Source organism: Corylus avellana, chromosome 5, assembly GCF_965113065.1.
Source record: "Corylus avellana chromosome 5, dhCorAvel1.hap1.2, whole genome shotgun sequence".
Lineage (NCBI taxonomy): Eukaryota > Viridiplantae > Streptophyta > Magnoliopsida > Fagales > Betulaceae > Corylus > Corylus avellana.
In genome coordinates this window covers 7,847,042-7,859,948 of record NC_142494.1, presented here as the reverse complement: position 1 = coordinate 7,859,948, position 12,907 = coordinate 7,847,042, and positions in this window count along the sequence as shown.

The following is a 12,907-nucleotide window of genomic DNA, read 5'->3' as shown; positions in this document are numbered from 1 at the left end:
AGTGCTTGAAGAAGAAGTGTAAGTGGAACAACCATAAGGTTTTATAGTGCAAGGAGAAGAAGATAAGGTGTATTGTTTGAATTTCTGATACTTTGTCTGTACGTGGATGATCTGCTATTCATTGGTAGTAGTGAAAAGATGTTTGTAGAGTTCAAGGAGTCTATGTTTAAAGAGTTTGAAATGACTGACAATGGATTGAAGGAATTTTTATCTCTCAAAAGAAATACATGAGAGAGATCTTGGAAAACTTCAAGATGGATAGCTGTAATGCTGTCAACATTCCTGTCGCAACTGGATTGAAGCTGTCAAAAGAAGGAGAAGGAAAGCCTGTCGATTCAACTTTATACAAGAGTCTTGTCAGAAGCGTAAGGTATCTGACAATGACAAGGCTTGATGTTGTCTATGGCGTTGGACTTGTAAGTCGTTATATGGAGACACCAAGAGAATCTTAGTGGCTAATTGCTAAGAGGATATTGAGGCATATTAAAGGTACTCTCAATTTTGGTATTTTCTATGATTTTGCAGAAAAGGCAAAATTAATAGGTTATTTAGATAGTGATTGGGGAAGTGACCAAGATGAGAGGAAAAGCACAACTGGTTATGTGTTCTATTTTGGTTCAACCACTTTCTCTTGGACATCCAAGAAGCAGGCTATTGTAGCATTGTCATCATGTGCGGCCGAGTATGTGGCCATTTCATCAACCATTTGTGAGGCAATATAGTTGAGAAATCTTTTGGAGTCACTGAATACCAAGATAGAACACATGTGAAGCAGGTTCCATTTTTTGAGGGACTATGTGAAGCAGAAGACAATTGAGCTTGTGTATTGTAATACCAAGGAACAAGTAGTTGACATCTTCACTAAGCCACTACTAGTTAAACCCTTCAAGATGTTACGTGAGATGCTTGGGATGAAAGCATTTTGATTTGAGGGGGTGTGTTGGAAGTTGCAAATAAAAAATGCAAGATGGTGGACATGTTTTACAAGTAAGTCAGGAAATGCATGCAAGTTAGTGAAAGTTGGTGGACATGTTTTACAAGAAAGTCAAGAATGGCATGCAAGTTAGTGGAAGTTGGTGGACATGTTTCTTCTAGCATTTATTTTCTTCTCCTTTCGGTGCAGCCTTGTATGACATTAGTTTTCACTTAGTTGATTTTCATTTCATAACTTTAATTGTAGTCTTGACATTTGTGTGTTGACTTCTTGTGTTGAGAATTCCCTACATAAGGGACGTATGCTATGTACGTTCTCCAAGAGCACACCTCAACTGTATTTCAAGAATTTTGCAGAGAGAAAGGGATCAAACATCAGTTCACTACTGCCTATACCCCACAACAAAATGGGATAGCAGAAAGGAAGATACACCTTCTCAAACATTGAATCATTAAATCCTTGATAAAGAAGATACAACGCCTTCTTGTCCTTCTTTCTTTGGTCTTTGAGAGTGACTTTTTGATCTGCAGTGTAGGTGCTTCTTGCTCCGGAGTGGGCTCAATGTACCTAGTACTGACAACCTCCCAGAGATCTTGTGATCCAAGCAATGTTTTGAATTGGATGCACCACTTCTCATAATTTTCCTTTTTCAACAAAGGAACTTGGATTTGCACCATATTGGAGGCCATGACTGCAATGCTAGGAATTATCTTGCTTTGATACCAATTTGTTGGTATATAGTTTACAAACTAATACCAAGATCAATGGGTGATAAGTTTACAAACACTATCATACCTCTCACTCACAGCTTCTCACACTCAAAAGGATAGAAGAAAAAAGTAAAGCATTGGTAAACCAAATATTTGAAACACTGCTTTATTATTGAAGAGAAAGGATCATCTCTTGGCTTTTTCTTTGGTTCTAGCTCTTGGAGAACATACATAGCATACATCCCTTATGTAGGGAATTCTCAACACAAAAAGTCAAAACCTAGCACACAGATGTCAAGATTACATTAGAAGCTATGAAATGAAAATCAACTAAGTGGATGTTAATGTCATACAAGGTTGCACCAAAAGGAGAAGAAAATAAATGCTAGAAGAAACATGTCCACCAACTTCCACTAACTTGCGTGGCTTTCTTGACTTTCATGTAAAACGTGTCCACCAACTTCCACTAACTTGCATGCCTTTCTTGACTTACTTGTAAAACATGTTCCCCATCTTGCATTTTTTATTTGCAACTTCCAAAACACCCCCTCAAATCAAAATGCTTTCATGCCAAGCATCTCACTTAACATCTTGAAGGGTTCAACTGGTAGTGGCTTAGTGAAGATGTCAGCCACTTGTTCCTTGGTATTACAATACACAAGCTCAATTGTCTTTTGCTTCACATGGTCCCTCAAAAAATGGAACCTAATATCAATATGCTTGCTCCTTCCATGTTGTACTGGATTCTTTGAGAACTTGATTGCTATCTTGTTGTCCACGTGAATCATTGTAGATTCTTCTTGTGGGTGACTCCAAAAGATTTCTCAACCATATTGCCTCGAAAACAGTTGATGAAATGGCCACATACTCGACCTCACAAGATGACAATGCTACAATAGCCTGCTTCTTAGATGTCCAAGAGAAATCAGTTGAACCAAGATAGAACACATAACCAATTGTGCTTTTTCTCTCATCTTGGTCACCTCCCTAATCACTGTTTGAATAACCTATTAATTTTGCCTTTTTTTGCAAAATCATAGAAAAGACCAAAATTAAGAGTACTTTTAATATACCTCAATATGCTCTTAGCAGTTAGCCAGTGAGATTCTCTTGGTGTCTCCATATAACGACTTATAGAAGTATGGAAAGACTATGAAGAAGTCTATAAACAGAAGTATGGAATTGACAATGAAGAATGGAATATGGAATTGACTATGAAGAAGTATTGACTACGAGTCTTGCCTTATACTTCTTTTTCTAGTTAGGTGTTTCCTCTGGCATACCTCTGGTGTACTTAGAGGCACCTTACGCTTTTAATATAACTTGATTATTACTTATCAAAAAAATAATTTATTGATGCATGATTTCATGCATTAAAATACAAGGAGAATTGTTGCCAGAATTAGGCTTACTCTACTTTAAAAACAAAGAATTTTTTTTATTTGTGTAATAATGGAGGCAACACGTTAATATTGCGAAAACCCATGACATTTTGGTAACTCAAGATGATTATTTCAAATGGCTACCAAAGGCTCATTGTGTAGTAAGTTCTGTGATAATTTACTTATTAAGTTGTGGACTTATGGAGTTGTTACTTTTTTAAATTTGAAACATCTCAGTGTTTTGCAGATTAGCAAGTTGTTAGTTTGTGGAGTGAGTGTTTCGATGGGATGAAGATGCCAAACTCATTGTCAAGTTCGCATAGATAGATAGAAGTCATTTTTCTGTAGTAATAATTATTTGGAAGCTTTGAGTCCATATCGATGATAATTAATGGTATTTAAAGATATTTTAGCCTATTCCATATCATTCTTTTCCCTTTTTTGCTTAAGTATACTTTGATAATTAGTGTTTGTGTAATGAATTCAACTAATTACAAGTTAATTAGTTTGAAGGCACTACGAGTAACACTCAAAGTTAAGTATTTTAATTATTTAATTTTGGAGGTGTTACTTTACAGTCCATACACTTGGTCTCATAATCAGAATTGAGGAGAAGGTTTTAGAGGTCTCAAAATTCTAAGCTACTCATGTGGATTGAGTTTGGAGCAAGAGGAATCAAATTAGCCCCATCACTAAGCCTAACCGATTTCAGGTATGACTCCTATGCATGTGCAATTGTTTTTTGCCTTGCATGGTCTTTTTTTATGCATTCATGATGTTTGCTCTTTGGTTTTTTCACTGTATCTTTGAGATATATTCCCAATAGTTTTATCTTTGATGTGTTATTTAAAGGGTTTTTACTTCTCATCAAAAATTTGGTGTGTTGATGTGTGGTTGTTTTATGCTTTCGTAGTTGTTTTTATTTGCTTAATAATTGATGCATAATTATTGGTTGTGAGCGTTGGGGTGTTAATTCCACGTCTCATTCTCCTCCAGTCGTATGATGTGATATATAATGTGGGTGCTTTGTGTTAGTCAGATACGGCATATATATCATATATATTTAGCCATAATGAGTCTCTCTAGTTATGGTATCTTTTTGTATTATAGCTATAGTATCTTGTAATTAATAGGTGGATTTTAGTTACCTTATTTGTTCTCCTAGATTGCTGTAATCACTGAGATACAAATTATAATTAGCTATACAATTCCTATGTAACACGAGCAACCCTCACATTGAGAGGTATTCAGTTCAATTGACATGGTATCAAAGCCAAAATCATCTAAATTAGGGTTGTGATTCGAGTTTTTTGAGTTGGGGCGGGACTGAGCTATTGGTCTCTTTGATTGTCGGTAACTTCATGGGAAGATGTCGATAATTCTGGTGAGGGTTCTAAACTGCTATTCAGCAGTTTCTGTTGAGGGTATGAAATTTATTCTTACCATAATTTCTCCTTAGTGGCTGTCGACAGACTCTGTGGAGGCTGTCGGTAGGTCTTGTGGCTACTATTCCTTGCCAGAGTAGTCTTGGAGTGGCTGTCGGTATTTTTGGAGGAGTTGGGGCTGTCGGCGTGGAGGCTTTGGGGCTGCTGGCGATTTCTGGAGGAGTTGGGGCTGTCGGCGTGGAGGCTTTGTGGCTGCCGGCGATTTCTGGAGGACTTGGGTTGCTGTTCGGTGATTTCTGGGTGGGTTGCTGATTGCGTGTTCTTGGTATTTGGTGTTGTTTGGTGCGGTGAGTGTGGACTTTGGGCTTGGGCTGCGTGGACTTGCTATTTAGGTTGGGCTGCGTGGACTTGGGCTTGTTGTTTGGTGCTGCGTGGACTTGGACTTGCTGGTTGCTGTTTGGTGCTGTTTGACTTGTGTGGACTTGGGCTTGTTGTCCAACAGATATGGTGGGCCTGTTACTCTTTTATCAGGTGTTATAATTTCTAATTTTTTATTTCATCATGTCTTCTAGCGAGACTTTTGGGGTTCGTTTTACTGGAAAAAATTATTCTGTTTGAGAATTTCAATTTCAATTGTTTGTTACGTGAAAAGAGTTGTGGGGCCATATTGACGGTAGTGATCCAGCTCCTACGGAGACTAAGGAATTGGCTAAGTGGAGGGTTAAGGATGCACGCGTGATGTCCTGGATCTTAGGGTTTGTTGATCCTCTTATTGTGCTCAATCTGAGGCCCTATAAGACTGCGAAGACCATGTGGGAGTATTTGCTGAAGGTTTATCACCAGGACAATACCGCACACCGTTTTCAGTTGGAATATGAGATTGCTAGTTACACTCAAGGCAATCTCTCCATTCCGGAGTATTTTTCTGGTTTTCAGAATTTGTGGGGAGAATTTTCTAATATGGTTTATGCGAAGATATCTGCTGCGAACATCACTTGATCAGAAGAGGTGTTCACTGCAGCCTGATAGGCAGTAGCCTGATGATTCTGAGGCTGAGTGGGACATTCTTTGATAAAGTGGCCTTGTTTCTTACAGTAGTTGCAAGATTTCTTTGCACAGTTGGCGGCAATATGACCATACTCCTTGCAGCTGGAACACTGGACTTTGTGCATATCCTTACCCTTCCCTTTCCCATAGGCTGCATAGGCTACTGGATTTGGGTTGGACAATACATGTGCCACGAGTTTCATGATTTCTTACACCACAAAAGAATTGTCTCTCACCGCTCTTGTCCTTATATTCCTCAGCAAAATGGGGTGGCGGAACGAAAGAACCGACATCTCTTGGACGTTGTTCACTCCTTATTGCTTGAGTCCTCTATTCCTTCTAAATTCTAGGTTGAGGCATTATCTACTGCAGTTTACATAATTAATAGACTGCCTTCTCAGGTCTTGAATTTAGATTCTCCTTATTATCGTTTGTATCATCAGCATTCTAGCTATCTTAATTTGTATACTTTTGGATGTGTTTGTTTTGTTCATATACCTCCTCATGAACGTCACAAACTTTCTGCTCAGTCTGTTAAATGTGCCTTTATAAGTTATAGTATTTCTTACAAAGGTTATGTTTGCTATGATCCTTGTTCTAACAAATTTCGTATATCTCTTAATGTCGTTTTCTTTAAGAATCAATGTTTCTTTTCTACACATGTTGCATCATTGCCTGAGATTAGTATTCTAACTTATTTTGATGAATTGCCTCCTCTGCTTGAACGGTTCAAACCTGGAATTGTGTATACTTGACGTCTACCGACTTTGCCCCTTCCCGAGACTGACCCTTCATTTGAAACTGTTCCGACAACTTCTCCTCATATTGACCCGCCATCTGAGACAGTTCTTGAGTCTGGTCCTTGATGATCTGCCCGAGTATCACGTCCTCCTAATCGGTATGGTTTTTCCCACACTTCTTTTAATGCTACTTTGTCTTCTATTTCCATCCTTACATGCTTTTCCGAGGGTGTTAAATATGAATGTTGGCGGAAAGTGATGGATGAGGAACTTCGGGCACTCCAGGACAGTCATACATGTGACGTGGTTCCTTGCCCCTCTAATGTTAAAGCCATCGGTTATAAATGCGTTTACTCGATTAAGCTTCACTTTGATGCGACTCTGGATCGGTATAAGGCACGATTACTTGCTCTTGGGAACATGCAAGAATATGGGATGGACTATGAGGAGATATTTGCTCCAGTGGCGAAGATGACCACAGTGCGTACAGTTATTTCTATTGCCGCCTCCCAAGGCTGGCCACTTCACCAGATGGACGTCAAAAATGCTTTTCTTCATGGTGCTCTCAAAGAGGATATGTACATGACTCATCATCCGGGTTTGTTTTCTTATCCATTTGCCGCTGTGTGTAAGTTAAAGCGGTCTTTCTATGGCTTAAAACAGGCTCCCCGGGCATGGTTTGAAAAATTCAGGTCTACTCTGCTTCGATTCTCTTTTGTCCAAAGCCAATACGACTCCTCTTTGTTCCTTTGCAAGACTCCGACTGGTCTCGTTCTTTTACTTGTGTATGTGGATGATTTTGTCATTACTGGGACTGACTCCAGTTTGATTGCCCATCGCAAGCAGAATCTTCAGGCTTCTTTTCATATGAAAGACCTTGGTCTTCTTACGTAATTTTTGGGGTTGGAGGTGCACACTGATTCTTCAGGTATATTCTTGAATCAACACAAATATACCCAGGGCTTGATTAGCCTGGCTGGTCTTCAAGATTCTTCTTTGGTGGATACTCCTATGGAGGTTAATATGAAATATCGAAGTGAGGAGGGTAATCTTCTTTCTGATCCTCTTGTGTTTCGACAGTTGGTAGGCAGCTTGAACTATTTGACTATTACTAGGCCTGATATTTCCTTCGCTGTCCAGCAGGTTAGCCAGTTTATGCAAACTCCATGACATCTTCATTTAGTTGCTGTTCGCCGTATCATTCGATATCTTCGGGGGTCACCTGGTCGTGGGTTGTTCTTTCCAACCGGCTCTCCTCTTCGCCTTGTTGCTTATAGTGATGCGGATTGGGCCGGATGTCCTGATACTCGGCGGTCTGTCACGGGTTGGTGCATGTTTTTTGGTGATTCTTTGATTTCTTGGAAGAGTAAGAAACAAGCTCGCGTTTCTAAATCATCTATTGAATCTGAATACCGGGAAGTGTCTTCTGCTTGTTCTTAGATTGTCTGGCTTCGTGAGTTTTTGGCTGAGCTTGGTTTTTCTTAATCTGATTCTACTCCCCTTCATGCTGATAATACTCGTGCTATTCAAATAGCTGCTAATCCTGTTTACAATGAACGTACGAAGCATATTGAGGTAAACTGTCATTCTATTCGGGAAGCCTTGGACACTCGTGTTATCTCTCTTCCTCATGTTTCCACTAATCTCTAGATAGCTGATGTTTTCACGAAGGCAATGACACAACAACGTCAACAGTTCCTTGTGGGCAAATTGATGCTTTTTGATCGACCAACATCAATTTGCCCACAAGGGGGGATGTCAGTCAGATAAGGCATATATATCATATATATTTAGCCATAATTAGTTTTTCTAGTTATGACATGTTTTTGTATTATAGCTATAGTATCTTGTAATTAATAGGTGGATTTTAGTTATCTAATTTGTTCTCCTAGATTGTTGTAATCGTTGAGATACAACATGTAATTAGCTATACAATTCCTATATAATATGAGCAACCTTCACATTGAGAGGTATTCAGTTTAATTGACACTTTGGCTTCGGCTTTCAATCCGTTTTTCATGCCAGGACAAAATATATAGAGGTTGATTATCATTTTATTACAGAGAAGATTGTCAATGGTGACATTTCAATCAAATAAAATATATAGATGTTGATTATCATTTTATTAGAGAGAAGATTGTCAATGGTGACATTTCAATCAAATTTATTTCACCTGCAGATGATAAAGTTGTAGACATCTTTACCTAAAGTCTCACCACTACTTTCTTTATTGAGTTAAGAGACAAGCTCTTGCTATGCTCTCCTTCCATTAACTTGCGGTGGGTGTTAGTGTGGATGATTATACACCTCCCATAAATGCTAATAGATTCTTCACCATACATAGAATCATAATCCAGCTCATATTTGATCACATCTACAAGAAAACAACAATTAAGTCATAATCGGGACAACGAGAACCAACTACACAAGGCAGTTCTCATATGTAAAATATTTGTAGTAATTGTAATCTCATAATTCATGAGATCTCTATTCTCTTGTTTTTTTTAATCATCGTAATCCCATTACTCGGGGATTTTTATTCTCTTTGTACGTGCATGCATCTTTGTCCGATTGGACATGCCAATATACAAAAAAAATTCTTCATTTCATTACAAACTCTTCCGGGAAATTAGTTGAGAAATTGAATGACCATACCAATATATTGGAAAAATTGAAGGAGAATGATGTAAACAAGTTGAATTATAAATGTTCTTTATGGTTCGACTCTCATTCTAATTCGACGTTAGTTTCTTCTTTCATTGATGTCCATGATATTGCTATGATTTATACTTATGCTGATAGTAGTTTTACTAATTATATTAACACACAACTCAAACACAAAGCACTTCTAAAAATATAAAAATAATTTTTATTTACTGGTTTTTTTTTTTTTTTTTTTTTTTTTTTTTTTTTTTGTTGTTGTTGTAATTCTGCAATTCTGTTGGTTGTTTTAAGTCTTTTTCGTTGGAAGTAATGGGAACAAATTGACTTGCAGCAGGCCTAGGCCCGCAGCAATGGTTATAACTTATTAAGTCCTTTTCACTGAAAATGATATAATTTTCTTTAACTGAATATGTTTTTCCTACGGCTTTTTGATTGATTATGATTATATATATATATATATATATATATATATATAAAGGATTTGATATTAAATTTCCGATGTAAATTTTTTTATTTGTCGAAAATGTTTTTAGGAAAATCATTTTTTAGCTGAAAATATTTTTTAGCTTTTGGCATGTATGAAAAATTACTAACACTTTTTTTCAAGTCACCAGTGTTAAATTACCACTTATTTTAAAAGTTTAAGCTGATATGAAAAAGTAAATTTAATTAAGTAATCAATACTTTAACAAGCGAATAGGCTGTTGGCAAGGAGGAGGGACCGTTATAAGCCATCTCTCTCAATTCCTAAGAAACAAAAAATTTAAGGTAAAATTTTTTTTTTCAGCTTACTAGCCCCTAGAAAAAAAAAATCTTTGGCCCCTTCTTAGAGCATCTCCAGCAAGAGTGGCTATTTTAGCCACTCAAAAATACACCTTTATCTATTTTACCTACTACTTTTTCAATTCAAACTCCAACAGATTATCTATTTCAATGTCTATTTTCTTTAAAATATTAATTTTTACCTTTTTTTATTATTATTATTTTTCCACTTCTCTCTCTCACTCTTGCTCACCACTTCTCTCTCTCCGCTTTCTCCTCTATCAGCAAAGAATCGAAGGCACCCACCCAAAGACTGATTTTTCTCCATTGTTCCTCCAAAAATCAACCCCAATCACCGAAAATCATTCAAACAAAATACCCATTCATCTCTATAGGAAATTAAGCCCAAATCAACAAAAGACCCATTTATCTCAGCCCCACCCTCGTCACCGACAGCGGTACTGTGAACACAAAGAGGAGAGAAAATGGGTCAAGCCTTGTCGTTGATTACTTTATTGAGGAAGAGGGAGAGAGCTGGGAGAGAGGGAGGAGACAGGCGAGAAGGGAAAGAGAGAGACGGGGAGAGAGAGTGAGATTTTATTTTCCCTCAATTTTTTATCCTCTAGTGTGTGAACAGTAAATAAGCTAATTAGCCTATTCACTGTTCATACTAGATGAAAAATCTACAAATTGATTATTCTGTTGGAGACCAAAAATGAACTATTTTGAACCATTTGGCTACTCTTTTGGAGATGCTCTTATAATAGCTTCTAGCCCCGTTCTTGACTGTTGGTTCTTGTGCACCAATAATAACAAATAACACGTGCATTAGAAATTTGACACCCATGAAAGGTCACCTCATGGTGGTATATGAGACCATTCATATTAGGAATAACGATTTCAAACAATTTGATGCCTAAATTCTTGCAGAAGAGTCTATATAGCACACATCTTTACAAATAAAGTTTAGACCGTCCAATTACTTATCGGAATAAATCAGACCTATATATAAAACGTCGGACATCTTAATCCGTGAGATGATCTGCTGATCCTTAGTTTCTTGCTTTCCATTTAGGCAGTGAGTACAAAAATTATTGATGAGCTGCTGACCCTTAGTTTCTTGCTTCAATGAAATATTAAACCTTGTAATATCACTCACAATGGTTTATTTATTTTTCAATTTAAAATGGTTAATACAAACTTACATTTTCTACTTTAATTAATCACTTTTCCAAACACCATCAACGGCAATTAGTTTCCTAAATTGCTAGTTTTAACAACAACTAATATGAGAGAGCATGTATGGGATCCGCTGCCCAAATAAATGTTGGGATGCCTAACCATCTCTCTAGCGGAATGAAATCCTCTCCAGTCCAATGCAATGAGAGTATCCAATTCACGGTTGAGATTTGTTTAAAGCAATCTAAGGTCCCAAAATGAACACATCATTTACAAAAGAAGAGAAGCGTTAAGTCCCAACGTTAACTGTGCACGTGGTAAACTCAAAAACCAGAAACCAGAAAAAAACTAGAAAACCATCTTCCTCATCTTCGTTGTCATCATCGTCCTCAAGATCTTTGTCAACGCCGTCCAGCTCCTGTCAGCTGCATTAGCAAGAAGCTAGATCAAATGTTCAAGAATTTCTGGTGGGGTTTCCCTCCATCTAAAGCCAGAAATCTCTCTCTTAAATCATGGGACTCTCTCTGCATGCCGAGAGATGCTGGAGGATTGGGGATCAGGAAAATGAGAAGTTAATCTTGCTCTCATTGCTAAGCTAGATTGGAAGCTCCATAGCAACTCAGACTCCATGTGGGTGTAGCAGCTCAAGGTAAGTATTTTCCAACTGGTTCTTTTCTCTCCCCCCCTCCCCATTCTTCCCCCTCTTGGCTATGGCAAGGCATCCTCTCTTCTCAACCTATCATTTCCAAAGGAGCCTGCCATAGAGTTCACTCTCTGTCCAGTTTTTCTATTTGGCATTCCCCATAGATCCCAACTATCCCCTCCTTCTGCCCCTCGCCTATCTCTCCAGCTTCTTTCTCTTCCTCACCCCATCTTATCTCGGACCTTATCAATCCTAATGCTACCTGGAATACCCCCCGCCTTCTCTCTACTTTTGACTCACATAGTGTTAAGGAAATCCTTAAAATCTCTATCAATCCTTCCCCTTGTGCTGATTTTTTCTTGCCTCTCTCCCCATCTGGGAATTTCTCCACAAAGTCAGCTTACAAAATGATCAGCAGCCCTAGAGTTTCCTCTCAATCCTCCCCTCTTAGTGCTTTCTCCTGGAAACTGTTGTGGAACCTAAAGCTGAATGCCAGGCTCAAAACTTTCCTGTGGAAAATTGTCTGGGATATAATCCCTTCTAAAGCTAGACTTAAGTCCATTTTTCCAATCTCTCCTTCAGAGTCCCTTTGCCCACTGTGCAAGTCTGAAGAAGATTCCCTTCCCCATTTATTCTTCAGATGCTGCTTTGCTCGTATAGCCTGGAGAAATTCCTTCTGGCCAGTGGACTCCTTGGCATGGTCCTCAATGAGCCTCCCTAGTTGGATTAAGGGTATCTTCAATCCCCATATTACGTTTGGCATTCCTAAAGTTGAGGCTCATCTTTTTCAAATATATGCTGCTGTTTTTTGTGATCTGTTATGGTTTAGCAGGAACAAAGCTCTTCATGAAGGTGTCACTCCAGATATTGCCAAGCTAGCTTCTTCCATCAAAAAGACCACTTTATCTCATGCTGCAGCTTGGAATTCTGTTTCTCCTAGAGGAATAGAAGTCTGGTCCCCTACCCAGGAAGGTTATCATAAGATCAACTTTGATACAGCCATTGGAGAGAATTTCTCTGCTCAAACAGCCGTATGCAGAGACCATAAAGGAAAAATCATCAAAGCTATCTCCATGATCAGCCCTTCTTGCTCTCCTAACAGTGGGGAAGCTCAAGCAGCTCTGTTGGCAGCCTCTCTAGCAGTGTCTTTGAACCTCAGCAACTTCACCATCGAAGGAGACTCCCTCATTGTCATCACAGCTCTTCAACATCCATTGATCATACAAGATTGGCACAGAGAAAAGGCCATAAAAGATACCTTAGCTCTTCTTCTTCCTTCCCCTAATTGGGAAGCAAAGAAGATTAACAGAAGTGCAAACTTCTACGCCCATCATGTGGCTTATTGGGCCGCGGCTAGAGTTCACTCTGGCTGCATTCCCATTTTTCCTTTTTCTCCTCTCCCTCCCATTATCTGTAGTGGTGCTGCACCACCTTCTGTTTTCTTTCCCCCTTGAGGGTTGT